The 16,538-nt window shown below is 41.8% G+C and overlaps 1 pseudogene; it reads right to left on the bottom strand.

Annotated features, from left to right (window-relative positions):
• Positions 1–767, bottom strand: LOC101150660 (large ribosomal subunit protein eL19-like; annotated as a pseudogene).
• Between the last annotated feature and the right edge of the window lie 15,771 nt (positions 768–16,538).

The raw sequence follows: 16,538 nt of genomic DNA on the forward strand, positions 1-16,538 counted from the left end.
TCTAAAAGATTTAAGCAGTTAGTACATGATCTGATTTATGAAGAGGATATTTGCAATTAAGTAAGCATAAAAGGTTGGGTTTTAGAGAGTTGGGTTTTTTTTTCAAGCAGATAAAAGCCTGTTTTATTTGAATGGTCTATGTAATTACTGAGGCCACTATGTATAGACAAGAAAGGAGGAGCTTTATTTCTCGGTCTCTTCCTCCTTGGACAACATCTTGATGATCTCCTCCTTCTTGGCCTGGAGGCACTCGTCATGAAGTTTGCACACTTCCTTAGTCTTAGGCCAGTGGGCCTCAGCCTGGTCCACCAGGAGCTTCTTGCGGGACTTGTCTACCTTCACTTGCAGACAATTCCATGAGAATACGCTTGTTTTTTAACACAATCCCTTTCACCTTCTGGTACAGAGTGTAATACATGTGGCAATCAGTCTTCTTAGATTCACAGTATCTTCTAATAAGCTGGCACAGAATCCTCATTCTCCTTATCCAGGTTACCTTACCTGGCCTTTGGGCATTGGCTGTACCTTCTTGCTTACCTATGCCCAGGTGACTGCCCTTCCGATGGTCCAAGGTTTTCTGGCATTGAGGAGCCTGGGAATGGAGAGGCACAGGCTTGCGGATGATCAGCCCATGTTTGATCAGCTTCTGGATTTGCTGATGGGAGTTAACATCGGTCTCTGGGAGCCAATCAGACCTTCTTTTTGCCACAGCGAAAGACACTAGAGGAAAACTTCCTCTGAAGCCTGAGCATACGCATGGCTTCAGCTGCAGCAGCAAAAACAGTTTTAATATTCTCTATTTTTTAGGTAATATAGCAGCTCCCTTTTCCAATAGGAAGAGAGTGTTTTTGACAATTTTGTTAATCTCCAAGGATCCTTTGAATGTTCCTAAGTCAAATATTCTTAGCCTAGGATTTGTGGATTCCTAGAGAGTATATAGATGGGCTCCAGAGGGTCTAAGAGCCCCCTAAAATTTTGTGTATATATGCTTATACATGTTTTTCTGTGAGTGGGTCCCTAGCTTTCAACAGATTTTCTTTTCTTTTCCTTTTTAATGAGATGAGGTCTCCTACTGCCGAGGCTTGAGTACAAAATCATGGCTCACTGCAGTCTCAACCTCCAGGGCTCAAGTAATCCTCCTGCCTCAGCCTCCCAAGTAACTAGGACTACAGGTGCAAACCACTATGCCTGGCTAATTTTTTAAAACTTTTGGCCGGGTGTGGTGGCTCACGCCTGTAATCCCAGCGCTTTGGGAGGCCAAGGTGGGCGGATCACGAGGTCAGGAGATCAAGACCATCCTAGCTAACACGGTGAAACCCCGTCTCTACTAAAAATACAAAAAATTAGCCGGGTGTGGTGGCGGGCGCCTGTAGTCTCAGCTACTCGGGAGGCTGAGGCAGGAGGATGGCGTGAACCCGGGAGCTTGCAGTGAGCTGAGATCGCGCTACTGCACTGCAGCCTGGGCGACAGAGTGAGACCCTGTCTCAAAAAAATAAAAAATAAATAAATAAAACTTTTTTTCTGTAGAGATGGGGTCTTGCTTTGTTGCCCAGGCTGGTTTTGAACTCCTAGGTTCAAACCATCCTCCTGCTTCAGCCTCCCAAAGTGCTGGGGTTACAGGCATGAACCACCATGCACAGCTGCAACAAATTTTCAAAGGATTTTATCACACACACAAAAAAAGTGAATAAGACCTACTTCACATTAAAGTCTTGGCTATACTTCTGGGATAGTAGCTGCTACTGTTATCTTAGGGTTCATGACACCAAACAAATTACAGTTCTAGAAAGAAGCAAGTTCTGCCTCAGAGATGACACTATGTTGGAGGAGGGCAATATTTACAGCAAAGTAGGAAGGAACTTCTTGGAAGAAAAATGTTAATCTACATGATGTGAGAACTAGAAGATACCTAGGAAATTACCTGGTACCATCTCACATTACATGTAAGAAAATGAAGGTCCAGAGAGGTTAAACGACTTGCCCAAGGTTGTATAGCTAGTTAGGGACTAAAAAGGAATTCCAAACAGGTCACCAACACTCAGCACAGCACTCTGTGCTCCCCATGGAAAGGTATACAAAGAAACTGGACTATTGAGCTTAAAAGTTTAATAGGAAATATGCGTTAAATTTTATTCAACTCAATTACACAAGTGCGTGCTCATTGCTAAGGAATTGGAAGGAAAGAGGGAAGTAAAGGAGTTCAAAAATGTATAAGTTCTCAGTCCTGAAGGAGATGAAAAACATGAATGTTAAGATGTACAATCAAAACAAAGTAAATAGCAGTAACTTTTTTTTTCTTTTTTGAGACGGAGTCTCGCTCTGTCACCCAGGCTGGAGTGCAGTGGCACGATCTCAGCTCACTGAAACCTCCGTCTCACAGGTTCAAGCGATTCTCCTGCCTCAGCCTCCTGAGTAGCTGGGATTACAGGCACGCACCACCACACCTGGGTAATTTTTTGTATTTTTAGTAGAGATGGGGTTTCACCATTTTGGCCAGTCTGACACCTGAGGTCAGGGGTTCGAGACCAGCCCGGCCAACACCCTATATTATCAGTCTATATCTGATCTTTCTGTGGCAGATTTGTTAAACAGACTCAATAAGTTATAAAAACTAGACAATTTTTCACTTATCGATTTGGCAGTTATTTTAAAAACCGGTAATCCCACAATTGAGTTAACAATATGGAGAAACAGACTTTCTCATTAGCACTGGTGAGAATATAAACAGGTATAACTCTTCTGGAGGGCAGTTTGGCAATATGCTTACGAAAGTCTTTAAAAATGCATACCCAACAATTCTACTTTACGAATTTATCTTGGCTGTGTGCGGTGGCTCACGCTTGTAATCCCAGGACTTTGGGAGGCCAAGGCGGGTGGATCACGAGGTCAGGAGTTCGAGACCAGCCTGGCCAACATGGTGAAACCCTCTCTCTACTAAAAATACAAAAATTAGCCGGGAGTGGTGGCAGATGCCTATAATCCCAGCTACTCAGGAGGCTGAGGCAGGAGAATTGCTTGAACCCGGGAGGCAGAGGTTGCAGTGAGCCCAGTGAACCAAGATGGCTCCCCTGCACTACAGCCTGGGTGACAGAGCTAGAGCTAGACTCTGTCTCAAAAAAAAAAAAAAAAGAATTTATCTTAAGGAAATGATAGTACTATTTTCAAAGACATGAATGAGGATATTACTCATAATAATAAATAATAGCTAGCATTTATTGAATATTACCTCATTTAATTCTCATAACTATTAATCTTCTCAGTTTACAGTTAACTTGCCAGTGGGACACAGTGGCTCACACCTGTAATCCCAGCACTTTGGGAGGCTAAGGCAGGCAGATCACTTGGGCTCAGGAGTTCGAGAGCAGCCTGGGCAACATAGCCAGGCCTTGTCTCTACAAAAAAACTTTAAAAAAATTAGCCAGGTGTGGCTGGGCATGGTGGCTCACACCTGTAATCCCAGCACTTCGGGAGACCGAGGAGGGTGGATCACCTGAGGTCAGGGGTTTGAGACCAGCCTGGGAGAAACCCTGTCTCCACTAAAAAATACAAAAAATTAACCAGGCGTGGTGGCGCATGCCTGTAATCCCAGCTACTCGGGAGGCTGAGGCAGGAGAATTGCTTGAACTCGGGAGGCAGAGGTTGCAGTGAGCCGAGATCATACCATTGCACTCCAGCCTGGGCAACAAGAGTGAAACTCTGTCTCAAAAAACAAACAAACAAAACAAAAAAAATTAGCCAGTTGGGGAGGCACATGCTTGTAGTCCCAGCTACTCAGAGGCTGAGGCAGGAGGATCACTTGAGCCCAGGAAGTCAAGGCTGCAGTGAGCTGTGATTGTGCCACTGCACTCCAGGCTGGGCAACGCAGTGAAACCCTGTCTAAAATATCAGAGGATTTGGACTTTTTTCAAGGCAAGCAATGGAGGAGCCATTGAACAATTTTTAAACAAGAAAGATCAGATTCACACTTTTCCATACAGAGAATGGTTAGGTGGGGCAGACGTAAAGCAAGACAGGAAACAACTGTACGAGTTAGAGAACCAAATGGAAAAGAGAAGACAGATACAATATGATAAGCTAGAATCAAAAGGACCTTGCGACCAATTAGACCTGAGCTATTAAGGGGAAAAGCAGTGTCAAGGGTAACTCCCAGGTTTCTGAGCAAATGAGTGGATGGTGGTGCTGCTTATTTTGGGAAGAGAAAAGGTAAGAAATTGAATTTTAAGCATGTCAAGTTCAAGGGGCCTATGGAACCTCAAGAGGAGTGAGCTATTGCATTTATCAATGTCCGAAGGTCAGAGGCAGTGTCTGGGTAAGAGACAAGGATTTTGGATTCATTCACCATATTTAGTTGTAGACATGAATGGCGGATGTGACCACAGGGAAAGTGAGGCAAAAAAAAAAGTTGGCAATGAAGGGAATTATGAAGTTTAAAGAAGCTCATAGGCTGGGCGCGGTGGCTCACGCCTATAATCCTAGCACTTTGGGAGGCCAAGGCGGGTGGATCATCTGAGGTCAGGAGTTCGAGACCAGCCTGGCCAACGTGGTGAAACCCTGTCTCTACTAAAAATACAAAAATTAGCTGGGTGTGGTGGCGCATGCCTGTAATCCCAGCTACTGAGGAAGCTGAGGCAGGAGAATCACTTGAACCCAGGAGGCGGAGGCTGCAATGAGCCGAGACTGCGCCATTGCACTCCAGCCTGGGCAAAAAGAGGAAAACTCCATCTAAAAAAAAAAAAAAAGCTCATAGGGAAACTGAGAAGGAGAAACTAGAGAAGTAGAAAGGAAAGCAGTGAAAATGGCTGTTACAGAAAGAGAGCCAAGAAAGTTTCAAGCAGGGCAAGAGTGTGTTTCTGGTGGGTTAATACCTCAGGGAAGTCCCATAAGGTAAAGACGAAAATGTATTTCTTTGATTTAGCAATAAATTGACTGGGGAGAGAGTGGTTTTTGCTGAAGGCAGTCTTGCAAAGGCAAGATTGCAATGAGCCGAAGAAGAAATAAGAAGGAATAAAATGGAAACTGTGAAATATAAACCACTGTTTCAAGAAGATTGTTCAGAGAAGGAGAAAAGTCGGATAATCTTGTTAGAGGCAGATGTAGAATATTTAAACCCTACAAAAATCCTAATGACTTGCCAAGCAGTCTAAGATTTTGTTTTGTTTTAATAAAACAATTCATAACAAATAGGGATTAGACAAATGAGAAATGAGAATTTCTTAGTTGCAATCTCAGGAGAGATTTTTACTACTTACAGCCCAAACTTTATTTTCAATATTAGATGGAACACACACTTACAGTTCTTGTCAGGGTATTTTGACAAGTCTTTTAATAAATGTGAAGTAAAATATGAATAATAATAGAATTGTCATTTCTAACCTCAGGTGTAATTATCTTTTAAAAGGCTGAAAATTACTTTTATAATTTAAAAAATTGTGGTAGTAGGGAAAAAAGTAAATAAAAAGCTAAAAAGATTAGCAGTTGCTTATAATTTTTCTCAATTGTTGATTGACAACTCACCAAAAATTTAAATTTAAGTGGCAAATACCTATTTTTTTTTTTTTTTTTTTTTGAGTCTCACTCTGTCACCCAGGCTAGCATGCAATGGGGCCATCTTGGTTCACTGCAACGTCCACCTGCCAGGCTCAAGCAATCCTCCTGCTTCAGCCTCCCAAGTAGCTGGAAGTACAGGAATGCGCCACCACACCTGGCTACTTTTTGTATTTTCAGTAGAGACTGGGTTTCGCCATGTTGCCCAGGCTGGTCCTGTACTCCTGGGCTCAAGTGATCCGCCCACCTCCGCCTCCTAAAGTGCTGGGATTACAAGTGTGAGCCACCATGCCTGGCCCCTGTCTAATTTTTTATTCTGCCTCCACAGTTATCCTAAGGATTATGTCCAACTCTCACAAACTTCAGAATGAAATTAAATCTAATTCAGTTGAGCAAGTAAAGGTCTTACAGCACCTTTACTAGAAAGTCTATGCAGAAAGGCCAGGTGTGATGGCACATGTGTGTAGGCCTACCTACTCAGGAGGCTGAGGTGGAAGGACCGCTTGAGGCCTGGAGTTCAAGACCAGGCTGGGCAACATAGTGAGACCTTGTCTCTACCAAAAAAAATTGTTTTTTTAATTAGCTAGGCATGGTGGCATGCACCTATAGACCCAGCTACTGAGGAGGCTGAAGCAAGAGGACTGCTGGAGCCCAGGAGTTCCAGATTACAGTGAGCTAAGATTGTGCCATAGCACTGTAGCCTGGGTGACAGAGAGAGACCCCCATCTCCAAATACATAAATAAATAAATAAATAATCTGTGCAGGAATTGAAAAATTAAAGAATGGTAATAAAGATGCTGTAAAAGCCAAAAAATTATGAACAATTTCTTTCTTTTTTTTTTTTTTTTGAGATGGAGTCTCACTCTGTTGCCCAGGCTGGAGTGCAATGGTGTCATCTCAGGTCACTGCAACCTCTGCTTCCCGGGTTCAAATAATTCTCCTGTCTCAGCCTCCCAAGTAGCTGGGATTACAGGCATGTGCCACCACACCGGCTAATTTTTGTATTTTTAGTAGAGACAGGGCTTCGCCATGTTGGCCAGGCTGGTCTCGAACTCCTGACCTCAGGCGATCTACCCGGCTCAGTGTCCCAAAGTGCTGGGATTACAGGCATGAGCCCCTGCACCCGGCCGTATGAACCATTTCTTTAGGTGAGTTTTGCTTCTTTTTATCTGACCCTGAAGAAAATAATTGGAATGAATACAGTAATTCCCTTCCCCTTCCCCTTTCCCTTTCTTTTCGACAGGGTCTCACTCTGTCACCCAGGCTGGAACACAGTGGCACCTTCATGGCTCACTGCAGCCTCAACCTTCTGGACCCAAGTGGTCCTCTTGCCCCCTGAGTAGCTGGGACTACAGGCATGTGCCACCATGCCCAGCTAATTTTTGTTTGTTTGTTTGTTTTGTAGAGACAGAGTCTTGCTTTGTTGCCCAGGCTGGTCTAGAACTCCTGGACTCAAGCAATCCTCCTGCCTCGGCCTCCCAAAGTGTTGAGATTACAGGCATGAACCACTGTGCTTGGCTTCCTTTTTTTCTGATATATATAATCTGTTTTTAAAAATTGCTGTTTTTGAAGGCCAGAGATTTTTTAATGTTTTTTTCATTTTCTGAGTAAACATATGTCTCAGTGTACTAAGTTTTTAAATTCACAGTGGCTTTCTGGACTAACAGTGACAACATTCAGTCACAACATTCATGTTTATAAATGTAAACATTTACCTTAGGAACAGTCTTTAACCAGTAACTGAACCTCTTGTTCAATGTTGGTTAAACAGCAAGATGGGATATTCTGACCAAAAAGCAGAAAACCAATTTTAATTAAAAATACTTTTAAAGTTTATATAGTCAATTTTCTATTGTCTTGACACAAAAGATCTATTCCTCTAGTTTAGGTCACTGAGTTTTAAGAATATCTCGGCTGGGCACAGTGGCTCATGCCTGTAATCCCAGCACTTTGGGAGGCTGAAGCAGGCAGATCGCAAGGTCAGGAGTTCAAGACCAGCCTGGCCAACATGGGAAACCCCATCTCTCCTAAAAATACAAAAATTAACTGGGTATGATGGTGGATGCCTGTAATCCCAGCTACTCGAGAGGCTGAGGCAGGATAACTGCTTGAACCCAGGAGGCCAAGGTTACAGTGACCGAGATCGCACCACTGCACTCCAGCCTGGGTGACAGAGTGAGGCTCCGTCTTGGGAAAAAAAAAGAAAAAAAAAAAAATCTCAAACCACTATAGTGGTTTACTATATTTCTAGTTACTATAAAGAAACTGGAAATGTAATGGATTTGAAAATAAACTATCGTCATGTCAAATCAAATACACCACAGGCAGCTCTTTTGTACAAGGAATATTCTGGGCTTTTAACTCTCATAACCCTCAAGAGTTAGATATTATTATTTTGTATTTTACAGTGGAGGAAACTGAGGCTGAGAAAAGTTAAAGAGTTTGCTCAAAGACAAATAGCTAGTAGCAAGTTAGGACTCGAACCCAAGTTTTCCCAAAAGGAGCTTTTGTTGAGAAGATAAACAAAAATACAAATATAAGTTACCACCAATAAAAATTACCACAAACTTAGTTAAAAATAACATTATAGGAAATGCCACTATATTAGAATGCACTTCTGTGATTACTGGTAAAACTTATCATTCAGATATGAGCTACAAAAGTTAGAAAAAATGAGAACTTGCTGACCTGGGGCAGAAGATTCAGCCGGCGACAAATTCCAGCTTCACCACACACTGGCTGTGTGGCTTGAGGGAAACATAGTCTCCTCATCTGCAAAATGAAGATAACATCAACCTTCCAGAGTTATTGTGAGGGTTAGATGAAGTACCAAGTAAAGCTCCAAGTAGAGGGCCTAGCACACATAGTAAACACTACATACTGACTCCTTCCTTCTTAGGAAAGGCTCTCCATGGGTCTAAGACCTTGAACAATAGATTGAGTTGGGATATTGAAAGAGAATGGGGAAGCTCATTTCAGGAAGAAAAAAGAAGCACAAGTCAGAGATACAGCAGGAAAAATTGGGTTTAAAATAGTTTACCTGATGCAGAACATTTAAATTTAAGGGCATATAATAAGCCTGGAAAGCAGTTTGGGCCAAATTACATCAGGCCTCAGTGAAATATTTTAGACTTTATATTGTAAGTAGCAGGGAATGACGGAGAGTTTGGTTCCTTTGTTTACATTATGCTTTATTGACCTTATGTTTTATTATAAAGCAATACATGTTCATTGTAGAAAGTCTGTAAATTGGCCGGGCGCAGTGGCTCATGCCTGTAATCCCAGCACTTTGGGAGGCAGAGGTGGGCAGATCACTTGAGGCTAGGAGTTTCAGACCAGCTTGGCTAAAATGGCGAAACCCTGTCTCTACTTAAAAAAATAAAAATTTAGCCGGGCGTGGTGGCGCAGGCCAAGATTGTGCCACTGCACTCCAGCCTGGGCAACAGAGCAAGAGACTCTGTCACAACAACAACAACAAAAAAAAAAAAAGAAAAAAGAAAAAAAAAATCTGTAAATTACAGAGAAGTATGAAGAAAAATATACAAAACGCCTTATTCAATAGTTACCTTGAGAGAGAAATTTTTGTATTGCTTTATCCTTTGGTGGCATTTTTTTTCTTTTTTCAGTAGCTTTACTGAGGCATAATTGACAAATAGAAATTATATAATTCAAAGCATACAATACGAATATTTGATATACATATACATTGTGAAATGATTACCACAATCAAATTAATTAACACATCCTTCCCTACCCATAGTTACTATTTTCCTTTGGTAGTATTTTGATTGAGTTTTTTATTTTTCCACGTACATTTGTTATTTTAATACTAATAATAAAATGTATAAGTACATGGAAAACATTAAACACATTTACATAACTGTTCTTTTTATGAGAAGATTTGCCTCTTAAAAAAGGATTTGCATATTTGAGATGGTCAGATGGCCAGCGAGAGTTCCCCAAGGCTAGAACCACACATTTTATAGGGTACAATGGTTGCTAATCTTTATATGCATCTTGTCCTATCATTTCAACATATCGTTGTAACACATTTTTCTTTTACTTTTAATATAGCTAAATTATTTAATTTCTTTAAAAAATATTGCTACCATAACCCTCTCCAAAGATTACCTCTGGGGACATTTGGGTGTATCTTTTTCAGTTTAAAGGTTTGAACTTGAAGATAGATGGAATAAAAGTGGGACTTTAGGTGGCTTACTCTGACCAAAGCAAATTAGAAAGATGCGAGGAAGGAGATTATAGAACAAGGAAGACCATATTGGGCTATGGTAGCAATTCAGGCGTAGGTCAAAAACGGGCAAGACTGGTACAGTGACAATGGACATGGAAAGAAAGCAACAAACACAAGTAACAATACAGACGGAGAATTGACAGGACTTGGTGACTCACGAGCTACGGAGGGTGAAGGAGATGAGTAATGAAAGATGATGCTAAGGTGTCACCTTTGGCAATTTATATAAATTTCAATTTCCTCATCTATAAAATGGGGTTAACAATTGTACCTTCCTCATAGGGTTATTGGGAGGATTAAATGGATGACATCTAAAATGCTTAGCACAAAAACAGGAATGCATTCTTAGCCAATAGTGGCTGTCATAGTTTTTATAGATGTTGAATCTACATGGCTGGGTTTAAGAATAATGAAATTCTTAAATAGGAAAGTCAGGAGAAAAGTCTGATTGAGGTAGAGAAGTAGAGTTGAGCTATAGTTTAGACATGTCAAATTTAGGTTTATGGTGGACAGTTGATTAAAAATGTTCAGCAAGAAGCCACCACTGGCAGTGATGTTTGACAGTGGGTACATTTTAGGAAGACTTCATGTTCATGAGAAGCAGATACCTGGAGGGTGGATACCGCTGCACAACATCCACATGTCTGCCCGTAACCTCCACTTAACGATCAGAAATTACCTGATCTAATAAGCAATCTCTACATATCGTACACTTCCCAGCTGAGTGGCTCTGGTAGGACAGATACCAAAGTAGTGAAGCATTTAAAGGTTTTGGAACCAGACAGATCTGTTTGAATCCCGACTCTTCCATTTACTGTTGTCTAATTGCAGGAAAAATAATTTTCTTAGCTTCACATTTTCTTATTTACAAAACGGAGTAATAAAAATTTCTACCTCATAGCATTGATGGGAGAATTAAATGAGACTATTTAAAATAAGGTCAGGCATGGTGGCTCACGCCTGTAATCCCAGCAATTTGGGAGGCTGAGGTGGGCAGATTACCTGAGGTTAAGAGCTCAAGACCAGCCTGGCCAACATGGTGAAACCCTGTCTCTACTAAAAAATACAAAAATATGAACCGGGCCTGGTCATGGGCACCTGTAACCCCAGCTACTCAGAAGGCTGAGGCAGGAGAATTGCTTGAACCCAAGAGGCAGAGGTTGCAGTGAGCAGAGAACATACCACTGCACTCCAGCCTGGGTGACAAGAGTGAAACTCCGTCTCAAAATAAATAAATAAATAAATAATAAAACATATAAATACCAAGTTGTTTTGTTTTGTTTTGAACAGGGTCTCACTCTGTTTCCCAGGCTGGAATGCAGTGGTACTATCACGGCTCACTGCAGCCTCAACCTCTCCCAGGCTCACGTGATCCTCCACCTCAGCCTCCTGAAGTAGCTGGGACCACAGGCGCTTGCCACTAATAAACTGTTAACTGTTGTACTTTTTGCAGAGACGGGGTTTTCGTCTTATTGCCCAGGCTAGTCTCGAATTCCTGGGTTCAATCAATCTGCCCGCCTCAGTCTCCCAAAGTGCTCAGCCACTGCACCTGGCCATAAATACCAAGTATTGCTATTAATCATGTCTCTCCTTGAGGTTAATAGTTCGTTTATATTTCCTCTCCATTCTTTATGGTGTCAAACATGAGAGGCACTCTCTGCTAACTGCTGATCTCTGTGCCTCCACAACTTTGGTTTTCAGCCTCTCCCCATGGCTCAGTTCCTTTTGGAACTTTGTAACTCATAGTTTCGTGAAATTCCAGAATGCCAAACAGCATCTTTGGAGGAAGATGGTCTGTTAGTCTTTGTTCGGAGAGAACTTCTGTATTAGTTTCCTATCACTGCTTAAACAAATTACCACAAACTTAGTGACTGAAAACAACACAAATGTATTGTCTCACAGTTCTGTAAATCAGAAGTACAAAATGGTCTCCCTAATAAAAGCAGGGCTGCATTCTTTTCTGGAGGCTCTAGGGGAGAATCCATTCCCTCACCCTTTTAAGTTTCTAGAGGCGACTTGCATTCCTTGGCTCATGGCCTTCTTCCTCCATCTTCAAAACCAGCAATAGCACCTTGAGTTCTTTTCACCTTATCAACCATCCCTCTGGTTGACTTCTGCCTCCCTCATCTCCTATTAAAGACCCTTGTGATTATATTGGGTCCACCTGGATAACCCAGAATGCTCTCCCTATGTTAAGATCTGCTAACTAGCAACCTTAATTTCCTTTGCAACTTTATCTCTCTTGCCATGTAACATAACATAGGACACGTTTTGAGAATTTTGATGTGAACATTTTGGGGGACCATCATTTTGCCTACCGTACCCTCCACAAAGAAAACTCCAGGGAGATTTGCCCCTGCTTTGTCTCTCTGTCTTGCAGGACCTAACTGATCCTCTAAATCATGAACCATCTATCACAATATGATAATTGTAATCATCACAATTGGGAGGCCTTTCATGATAATATTTTTCTTCTGGTCTAAGTCTGATTCTGTTCCATGCTTAAAGATTTATTTGTAGCTAAATACAATGACTGTTAACTAAAAATTCTTAAAGAAATAATGATCTTGGCCGGGCACAGTGGCTCACGCCTATAATCCCAGCACTTTGGGAGGCCGAGGTGGGTGGATCACGAGTTCAGGAGTTTAAGAGCAGCCTGGCCAACATGGTGAAACTCCGTCTCTACTAAAAATACAAAAATCAGCCAGGTGTGGTGGCAGTCACCTGTAATCCCAGCTACTCGGGAGGCTGAGGCAGAGAAAAAAAGAAATAATGATCTCAGGAAATCCTTTCCAGTATGGGGGAAAAAAGGTTTATCATCAACCATTCACTTTTATAAATGATATGAATGTCCATTTCTTTTTTTCTTCAAGTCAGAGTCTTGCTCTTCTGTCGCCCAGGCTAGAGTGCAGTGGCCCAAGTACAGCTCACAGTAGCCTCAACCTGCCAGACTCTAGCAATCCTCCTACTTCAGCCTCCATAGTAGCTGGGACAACAGGCACATACCACCATGTCCAGCTAATTTTCGTATTTATTTATTTATTTATTTATTTGTAAAGAGAGGGTCTTACTATGTTGCCCAGGCTAGTCTCAAACTTCTGGGCTCAAGTGATCCTCCTGCCTCAGCCTCCCAAAGTGCCAGGATTACAGGCATGAGCCACCACACCTGACTGAATGTGTATTTTATTTCTGAAACAAAACCACTACACATGATTGTTACCAATATGTTTCTATTTTTTTTTTTAGCTGGGTATACCTGTAATACCTGTAGTCCCAGCTATTCAGGAGGCTGAGGTGGGAGGACCACTTGAGCCCAGGAGTTTGAGGCTGCAGTGAGCCATGGTTGTGCCACTGACTGCCTGACAGAGTGAGACCCTGTCTAAAAGAAAAAAAAAGTTTCTATTTTTTTAACAGAACCCCAACAGCGGTGTTTTCATTTTAGATCCAATTGATGATTAATGGACAGCAGAGTATGTCTTAAGAAAGACAGGTGAAAAATATCAGGTTGCAAAGCAAAGCACGTAAATATACCAAAGCCAGAATTTTTTTTATTTTTGTAAGGGGTAAAAGGCCATGAGTACTATTTTAGGAGTATCAAAAGTTCAAACATTGTAGTTGGAAATGGATAAAACCTCAATACCTTTGAATTTTACACTGAAATTTAGTATTTCTATCTTTTAAGTTCTTTTATCTCAAGGTATATAAAAGTGCTCCAAATAAATATGTCCAAATCTTGAGATTTTCTTTTTTTTGACATGGAGTTTCGCTCTTGTTGCCCAGGCTGGAGTGCAATGGCGTGATCTCGGCTCACCACAACTTCTGCCCCCTGGGTTCAAGCAATTCTCCTGCCTCAGGCTCCCAAGTAGCTGGGATTACAGGCATGTACCACCACGCCCGGCTAATTTTGTATTTTTAGTAGAGACAGGGTTTCTCCATGTTGGTCAGGCTGGTCTCGAACTCCCGACCTCAGGTGATCTGCCTGCCTTGGCCTCCCAAAGTGCTGGGATTACAGGCATGAGCCACCACGTCTGGTGAGCATTAAAAATTTTGTTATAAATTTCAGCATTAAAACATTTGTTAATGGTTGATCCTAATTTTCTAGTGGGTAGGAGGCTAGCTTTAGTAACTGATTGAAAGAAAACAGCTTGAAAAACAGGAGAGGCTAGCACTAAATTGTTTTATGACTTTGGGCAGGAGACTCAAGAGAAGGAAAATAGAGAGCCCAACAGGTATTGAGCATCTATTATTGCCAAGCACTGTGTTTGCATATATTATTTCACTGAGTTTTTACAACATTTCCTGTGGGTCGCCATTGTTACACTTTAAAGATGAGGAAATCAAGGCTCTGAGATGTTAACAGACTCTCCCACAATCGCACAGCTAAAGGGTAACAGCACTGGGATTAGAGTCCAGTACTGCCTAACTCCAAAGCCCATGCATATGCTTTCCACCACCCTCAGCTGCTCTTGCCTTGTTTCCTCATCTACAAAACAAGGGAGTTCAGTCAGATAATCTCTGATGCCCCTCAAGTTCTACCTGCATGGCCTTTGTGGTTGGGAGGAGAAAGGGGAATCAGGGCAGGGTCTCCGGCACTGTGCTGAGTGGTCTTCTTCTGAGTGGGAAAGCAATGAAACCACGTGTCTTACTGGTGCTGTACTGACTCCCTGTCCTGTGAAAGAAGGCTGCTGCTGCTGGCAACACTGCAAATGACGATGGGACTCCCAGGCCCACAGCCCTCAAAAGGAAGTGAGTCTTCTCATTCTCCTTTGCAGGGCCACTTTTTATAAATTTACATTTCCAAAATCAAATCCGTCAACATTTACTGTTGAGAATTTTATTGTGCCCAACACTGAGTTAAATGGTATTGCGAGGCTCTATATACAACAGCAAGGAAGTATAAGATGTGGTCTGTATTCTCAGGAACTTACAACTAGCTGGGAGAACACAACACACAAAGCAATTTTTGAAGGACACTGTATAATGCAGGACTGAATTGTGTAGTCCAGATGATATGTACTACAGGAGTGCAGAGAAATGGGCGTTCAGTGGAGGCTACAGTACCCGTGAGAACTGGAGCAGAGACAACGTTATTCACCTTGCATTCTTGACTAGTCTTTCTTGGCCTTTTCTGTAATTGTGAAATCCTGGTATGACTCTTTCACATAGTTCAAACGTTCTCTGCTTTGCAGGCTGCAGTGATGTCCTTCATATCACGTCATCTTAATGCCACTTCATCTTTATTGGCATGTATGGGAGGAATAAAACCCCAATGGTATGCAAACACCGTCATGGAGACTTGCTTCAAGCCATGGGAAGTTTCATGCAAAACCAGTTTCTCAGTAGGGCAAATGTTGTGTAAAAGTACAAGAAGTTTGAGAAACTAGTTAAAGGCAAAGCCTGTCACAGCAAGAATGAGATTTGAATGGGGACACTTTCCTGTCTGTGTCAGGGATAGTCTGATGGTCTACTTCCAGCCCCTCACCTTTGGGGCCCCTATGCTTAAGTTCTTCTCTGACAACATGGCCCAGAGGCCAAAGGACCTTGTCCAATGCAGCAGGAACTTCTTATTCCCAAACCCTCTGCCCACCCTCATAGGCCAGTCTTTTGATAAGAGGCTGTAGACCTGAAAAATTATTCTAGAATGTTGGATCTAATATATTTAATAGTCACTATGTATTTACTGCATGTTCTGAAACAAGGCTGGATTGAGGAATGTTTTCATTTTAGTTGAAGACACAAAATGAATATACAGGAAACAGTAGCTAAGTGTACCTGACAGATTAATGGCATCAAGTGCTAAGCCAAGGGTAATTGGTTCAGAAAAATGAGACACTGATAAGTACAGAAGTAATGAGGGAAAGTGTCACCAAGCCAATGTTTAGGAGAGACCTTAAAAAATGGAAAGAATCTGGATTGGCAGGAAAGAGAAATTATGACATTCTAGAAATTATATAGCACCTACTATTTCGTGCGATGAATTATAAATTATAATAGGAAACCATTATCAAAGGCAAGAAAAGTGAAAGATATATTCATGGAAAACCAAAGCAGTCAGCCTGTCTGGAGGAAGGGTGGCATAAGAATGTACATAGCAAAAATTAATGGGAAGTTAAGATCATCTGAATAAGATGAATTCATCAACATACTTAGGCTGGGCGCGGTGGCTCACGCCTATAATCCCAGCACTTTGGGAGGCTGAAGTGGGCGGATAGCTTGAGCCCAAAAATTCAAGACTAGCCTGAGAAACACAGTGAGACCCTTTCTCTACAAAAATGCAAAACAATTTAGCGGGGTGTGAAGGTGTGCACCTATAGTCCCAGGGAGTATAGTACTTGGGAGGCTGAGGTGGAAGGACAGCTTGATCCTGGGAGGTCGAGGCTGCAAGTGAGCTATGATCACTGCACACCAGTGTCGGTGACAGAGTGAGACACCGTCTCACACAAACAAACTTACCAAACATATATCAAGTGCTGATTACACTAGGTCTCTTGCTGCATAATTATAATCGTTTACACCTATTAAAGCTTACAATGTGCCTTGCACTGTGTTAAAGTGCTTTACATATATTATCTCATTTAATTGTCACTACAGACCTATGAGGTATATGCTACCTCATAGGTAATGTATCCATTTTACAGATGAAACTGATGAAACCCAGAGAGGCTAAGAAACTTGCTTCAGGTCACATAGTTACTGAGTGGGAAAGCCTAGTATTGAACCAAGTAAGTCAGCCCAAACACG

The sequence above is a fragment of the Gorilla gorilla genome, chromosome 10, assembly GCF_029281585.2.
Source record: "Gorilla gorilla gorilla isolate KB3781 chromosome 10, NHGRI_mGorGor1-v2.1_pri, whole genome shotgun sequence".
Classification (NCBI taxonomy): Eukaryota; Metazoa; Chordata; class Mammalia; order Primates; family Hominidae; genus Gorilla; species Gorilla gorilla.